The sequence below is a fragment of the Gossypium hirsutum genome, chromosome A08 (genome assembly GCF_007990345.1).
Source record: "Gossypium hirsutum isolate 1008001.06 chromosome A08, Gossypium_hirsutum_v2.1, whole genome shotgun sequence".
NCBI lineage: Eukaryota > Viridiplantae > Streptophyta > Magnoliopsida > Malvales > Malvaceae > Gossypium > Gossypium hirsutum.
The window spans coordinates 20,921,953-20,928,497 of NC_053431.1; the positions used below are offsets into that span (position 1 = coordinate 20,921,953).

The 6,545-nt window shown below is 36.9% G+C and overlaps 1 non-coding gene across 1 annotated transcript; it reads right to left on the reverse strand.

The window, feature by feature from the left end:
* Positions 1 to 302: 302 nt before the first annotated feature.
* LOC121205738 (small nucleolar RNA R71) lies at positions 303 to 409 on the reverse strand. Its single transcript, XR_005900813.1, has one exon. It is a non-coding gene; the product is annotated as a small nucleolar RNA R71 (small nucleolar RNA).
* Between the last annotated feature and the right edge of the window lie 6,136 nt (positions 410 to 6,545).

Consider the following 6,545-nt stretch of genomic DNA (forward strand, 5'->3'; position numbering starts at 1 on the left):
AAATTGAGGCATAATAGTTCGAGCTGAAGCTAGTCATGTTCCAAATGCTTTAGACAGTGGGCCAATTCAGTGGAATGCCTACCGAAGATCCTCACCTATACTTAATACTATTTATGGAGGTGAGTGATTCTTTCAAATTAACCGGAGTACCCGAAGATGCATTACGATTGAAGCTGTTCCCATATTCACTAAGGGACAGAGCTCGAGCCTGGTTGAATTCATTGCCACCAAATTCAATTTCCACATGGCAAGAGTTAGTAGAAAGATTCCTCATGAAGTATTTCTCGCCTAGCAAGAATGCTAAGTTGAGGAATGAGATCACTGCTTTCTAACAAATGGATGATGAGTCCTTGTATGAACCATCAGAAAGGTACAAAGAATTATTATGGAAGTGCTCTCATCACGAAATCCCATATTGCATCCAACTTGAGACATTTTATAATGGTTTCAATGCTCACACGAGAATGGTAGTGGACGCTTTTGCTAATGGTGCTCTCATTTCTAAGTCTTATAATAAGGCTTATGAAATCATTGAGAGGATTGCCAGCAACAATTATCAATGGCCAACCAATCGAGCATCGTCAGGAAGACGAGTTGTTAGAATACATGAAATAGACGCTCTTACTTCAGTCGCATCTCATGTATCATCAATATCCCCAATGTTAAACAATCTTACTACTAATGGGTCTAATAGTTTTACAGCACAACCACCAAATCAATTTGAAAGTATAACCTGTGTCTATTGTGGGGAAGGAAATTTGTTTGAAGAATGTCCATCGAACCCAGAGTCCATGTATTACATGGGTAACCAGAACCAAAATCAAGGAAGGCAAGGACTACAATCTAATTTCTATAACGATCGTGGCGAAATCACCCCAATTTTTCCTGGAGTAACCATAGGGATAAAACCAGTAACACTTACGCCCAACCTAGACCAACCCAACCGCCTAGCTTCCCCCAACAAGTTCAAAAACTAACTCAAGCTGAATCATCCAATAGCTTAGAGAATCTATTGAAGGCATACATGGCGAAAAAATGATGCCACTTTAAAGAATTTGGAGAATCAAGTGGGCCAGCTTGCTACTAAACTTAGGAACCAACCACAAGGTGCTTTACCCAGTGATACGGAGAATCCGAGGAATCCAAGAAAGGAGCATTGCCAAGCGTTGACATTGAGGAGTGAAATGACAGTAGAGCCCAACACCATCAAAGTTGAAAAGGAGCAAGCTGACACTCAAGATTCAGAGGAAGTTCAGCCGAGTGAGAAATTTTAGTTTCACAAGAATCAGAATCTATAAAACCTGACAAGATAATTTCAAAACCAGCTAATTTTGATCAACTAATAGCTTCGTTAAATGCAGAATTGCCATAGAAGATGAATCAACCAGTTCTAGTAAAGAAACCACCACCACTCTACCCTCAAAGACTTCAAAAGCAGAAGCAGGAGATTCAATTCAAGAAGTTCCTAGATGTACTCAAGCAACTTCTATCAATATTCTGTTGGTTGAAGCACTTGAGAAAATGCTGAACTACGTCAAATTCATGAAGGATATCCTATCCAAAAAATGAAGAATTGGAGAATTTGAGACGGTAGCTCTGACGAAGGAATGCAGTGCATATTTTCAAGACAAACTACCCCTAAATTTGAAGGATCCTAGATGTTTTACCATCCTTGCAACATTGGAGCAACATATTGTGGTAAGGCATTATGTGACTTAGGTGTGGGTATTAACTTGATGCCTATGTCAATATTTAGGAAGTTGGGGATAGGTGAAGTTAGACCAACTACGGTTACACTTCAATTAGCGGATCGATCCTTAGCACATCCAGAAGGAAAAATCGAGGATGTATTGGTACGTGTAGATAAATTTATCTTCCCTACTGATTTTGTTATTATAGACTTTGAAGCAGTTGAAGAAGTGCCAATTATATTAGGAAGACCGTTCTTAGCAACCAAAAAGACCTTTATTGATGTGCAGAAGGGCGAGCTTAATATGTGTTTTAGGATGATCAGGTAACATTTAACATTTTGAAGTTTATGCAATTTCCTAACACAATTGATGATTGTTCTACAGTATCTGATTTAAAGGATTTAATAGCAGAGAAGGAGCTCAGCTATGTTGAGGATCTGTTGGAACAAATTTTGACATCAGATCCTCCGAATGATGAAGGGAAGGATGAATACTTAGCATTGCTAGAAGCTAATCAAAAGGGATTTAATCCACAATCCCATTTTGAATCTTTGGAATTAGAGAAAAGGGATTATGCCCAACCAAAAACGTCAATCGAGGAGCCACCTAAATTAGAACTCAAGGTACTACCTTCACATTTAAAATATGTTTATTTAGGTAACACTTCTACTTTTCCTGTGATTGTTTCAGTAGAATTAACTTGTGAGTAAGAAGATAAACTCATCCTGGTGTTGAAACAATTCAAAAAGGCTATCGAATGGACCACAGCATATATTCATGGAATTAGTTCATCTGTATGCATGCACAAGATTATCCTAGAAGATGGCAAAAAAGGGACGATTGATGGACAACGAAGACTGAACCCCATCATGAAGGATGTAGTCAAGAAAGAAATCATCAAATGGTTGTCCAGTGTGTGCCAAAGAAAAGAGGTATCACAGTCATTGAAAATGAGAATAACGAGTTGATACTGACTAGAATGGTTACGGAATGGAGAATTTCCATCAATTACTGGAAGCTGAACAAGGCGACTAGGAAAGATCACTTTCTTTTGCCATTTTTGGACCAGATGCTGGATAGACTCACAGGGTGAGAATATTACTGTTTTCTTGATGGATACTCAGGGTATAGTTAGATTACAGTAGCTTCAGAAGATCAGGACAAGACAACATTCACCTGCCCATATGGTATATTTGCATTTGGACGTATGCCATTTGATTTATGTAATGCACCTGCTACATTTCAAAGATGTATGATGTCTATTTTTACTGACATGGTTGAGAAGTATTTGGAAGTTTTTATGGATGATTTTTCAGTATTCAAAGATACATATGATGATTGCCTAGCTAATCTAGTGAAGGTACTATCGCGATGCGAAGAAACAAACCTAGTACTCAACTGGGAAAAGTTCCATTTCATGGTACGTGAAGGGATTGTTCTAGGGCATCGGATAACAAGACATGAAGAATGCTTAAAGGCTTTTTAATATTTGAGGATTTGGTTAGTTACGACACCTATAATCGTCACACTGGACTGGGATTTTTTGTTTGAATTGAGGTGTGATGCAAGTGACTTCACGATAGGAGCTGTCATGGGCCAGCAACGGAACAAAGTTTTTCTTCCAATTTACTATGCGAGTCAGACTTTGATAGGAGCTCAACTGAATTACACGTTAACATAAAAAGGGTTACTTGCTATTGTGTTTGATTTTGACAAGTTTCGATCTTATCTTGTAGGTACCAAAGTGACTGTCTATTCGGACCACTTGGCAATTAAGTATTTCCTTGCCAAGAAAGACGCTAAGTCGAGACTGATCCGGTGGGTACTTCTACTTCAAGAGTTCGATCTAGAAATTCAAGATCGAAAGGGAGTAGAAAATCAAGTAGCAGATCACTTGTCCAGATTGGAGCCGCAAGAAGGGAATTCTCCACTTATACCAACTCAGGAGACATTTCCATATGAATACATACTGAAGGTAAGTCATGTCCATAATACTCCTTGGTTTGCTGATATTGCTAACTTTTTAGCTTGTGGTTTGATGCCGATTGATAAGATGTATCATTAAAAGAAAATTTTTCTTCACGATGTGAAGTATTATTTCTGGGAAGATCCGTTTTTGTTTAAAAAATGTACTGATCTAATGATCAGGAGATGCATGGTAGAAGATGAAGTACGTAAGATTTAATACCATTGTCACTCAGCTCCGAGTAGGGGCCACTTCAGAGGTACACGTACTGCAGCAAAGGTATTGTAAGCCGGATTCTTTTGGCCAACATTATTCAGAGACGCATATGCTTACATAAAGATTTGTGATCGATGTCAAAGGGTTGGAAATGTCACCAATAGAAGGATGTTTTTAATTAATTTCTTTTACAAATAATAATAAGATCCAAATGTTCTCGTACGAAAACGCCTCTTTTTGTAAATATTTTCAGAAGGATGTTTTTAATTAATTTTTTAAATAATAATAATAAGATGCTAATCTTTAATATATAATTATATCTATTATAATTGATATATTAATTTTTATGAACTTAGCATGGAATTAGGATTAGTTTAATTTTAATCTTGTTTAATAAATTAATAGCATTAATAAATTAATATGCATATATTTATTAATTATTGTTAACTTTGAGTAGAATTAGAATTAGAATTTTTTTTAATTGTTAAATTATACTAAGAATTCTACTCTAATTCCTACTACTCTCACTATAAATTTCACCCTTACTTCTCTCCATTCATTTATCACTCAAAACCCTAAAGCACCAAATCCCTCAAGTGCCGCAAGCCCCTAGCCACAACATCACCCAGCAGTTGGCCAGCACATGCCCAGCAGACCTCACGCACGCTTGCCCATCGCACGCTGCATTGCGTGCTTGGCCCTGCTCAGAGCCTGCTGCTCTAGCCCCAGCTGCCCAGGCCGTGTCGCACACTTACGCCTAACGCCTGCACGCTCACACTAGGCCTGCTCGACGAGGCTCCGTACGCTACTGCCTGCTACTGCGCCTTTCGACCCGTGTAGCTAGCAGTGTTCCAACACCTGAGCAGCACACACCTTCACCCATCTTTAGCTAAATCCTCCAACCTATCTTAAATTGACCTCTTTTGCTTTTTATCTATTTTTTTAGGAGTTATTAAAAAAGATGGTAAAACCAAATTTTCTCTTAAATTTTAATTTTATTCTAATATTTAATTTTTCAATTTATTGAATCATTAATAATTTTTATTAATTAAATTTTTGAGAAAATAAATTTTCCCATCTTTTGTTCAGGTTAATCATGCTTCGCAAGAGAACTCGTGCCTGCGCCCAAATTGATGAAACACAAAACAAGTTCCATTGTGAAGAAGCCAAAACAAGATACGAGAGTATCTTCAAAAATCAATAGATGCATCTAGAAAAAGACTTTACATTGAAATAGAGCAATTACAAAGACTTTATTGCACGTATTCGTAAAGTTATTGAAGCCCTCAATTGGGAATAGTTTTGTGAGAAGAGACCTAGTGTGGATGAGGAGTTATTACGCAAATTCTATGTGAATTTAACCTCAAGCGAGTTGACAGAAGTTCTAGTTCACGGAATCAAGGTACCAATAACTTGAAACGATATTAATGAGTTCTTTGAATTGTCTGATTTCTAAAACGACGATTATTCTTCCTTAATGAGCAATATAGAGCTTGAAAATTTGCAAGAAATTCTTGAGGAACTTACAGTTCTGGGTTCTAAATGGACTGTGTCAAAGCAAGGAATCCACACTTGTCAAAGAGAATATTTGACACCACTCGCAAAGATATGGTTCTATTTCATCCGATTCAGCCGTATGCCTAGTTCACATGGAACTACGATTTCATTAGAGTGAATGGTCTGATTATACTCGATTCTAACTGGAAAGACCATTGATGTGGGAAAAATCATCTTGAGAGAAATTCAAAATTGTGCCGTTAGACGTTCTGGCCCTGCTCACTTTCCCTTTACAATAACAATTCTATGCTTGAAAGCTAAAATTCTTGCAAACGTAAAGAAGACAGGCTATAGCCAGGGCACAATCATAGATTGGGACCTCTACGAATAGTTGGATAATCTGTTCTACAGCAATGAGTTCAAGAAAGTGAGGACCCTGAAGAAGAAGAAGAAGAAGATCTCACAATGCAATTAGCTGAAGTCCTAGATAAGGCGGAACCAATGGAACCAAAAGCTGAACTTGATGTCAAAACTTCAATGTTCAGAGCTCAACCGCCTAGCCCAGATCTTCGAGATGAGTTGTCAAAGTTGATGGACATAATGCAGCATATGCAATGGCAGCAACAAGCTTATTGGAGATACTAAAAAATAAGGGATGACTTGATGAGAAGTGCTTTTAAAAAAATTTACAATGACCCATTTATTTTTGTGCCTGAGTTTCCAGATTTTATATTTGAACCATAGAGTTCATTATCGAAAAAGGAGATTTTATATTTTGTTCAATAATTTGAAATTTTGTTAAGTATGTTAAACTTCAGTATAAATAAACTTCTATTATTTCAATAAATTATTATGTTAACTTAATAATGGTATGAATTTATTTTTAATAAAACATGCAAATCGTACCATAAATTTTTAGTTCCTTGCAAAAGTTAGGCATGCATGAAAGTTTAAGTCTTTAGAATTGACTTAGTAGTTTCTTGAGGCGAAATCCTAGGAAGCATGGAATGTTGAAAATGATTTAGGCAACTATTGTTTGGACCATTTGAGCCTTTCAAGCCAACCATGATGAAATTTTATCCATTGAAACCCAACTTTGAGACTATATGACCTAATTTTAATTAGACCTTTGCAAAATTAGGCCATCACTTTTTCTCTTAATTATCTTTAAATTG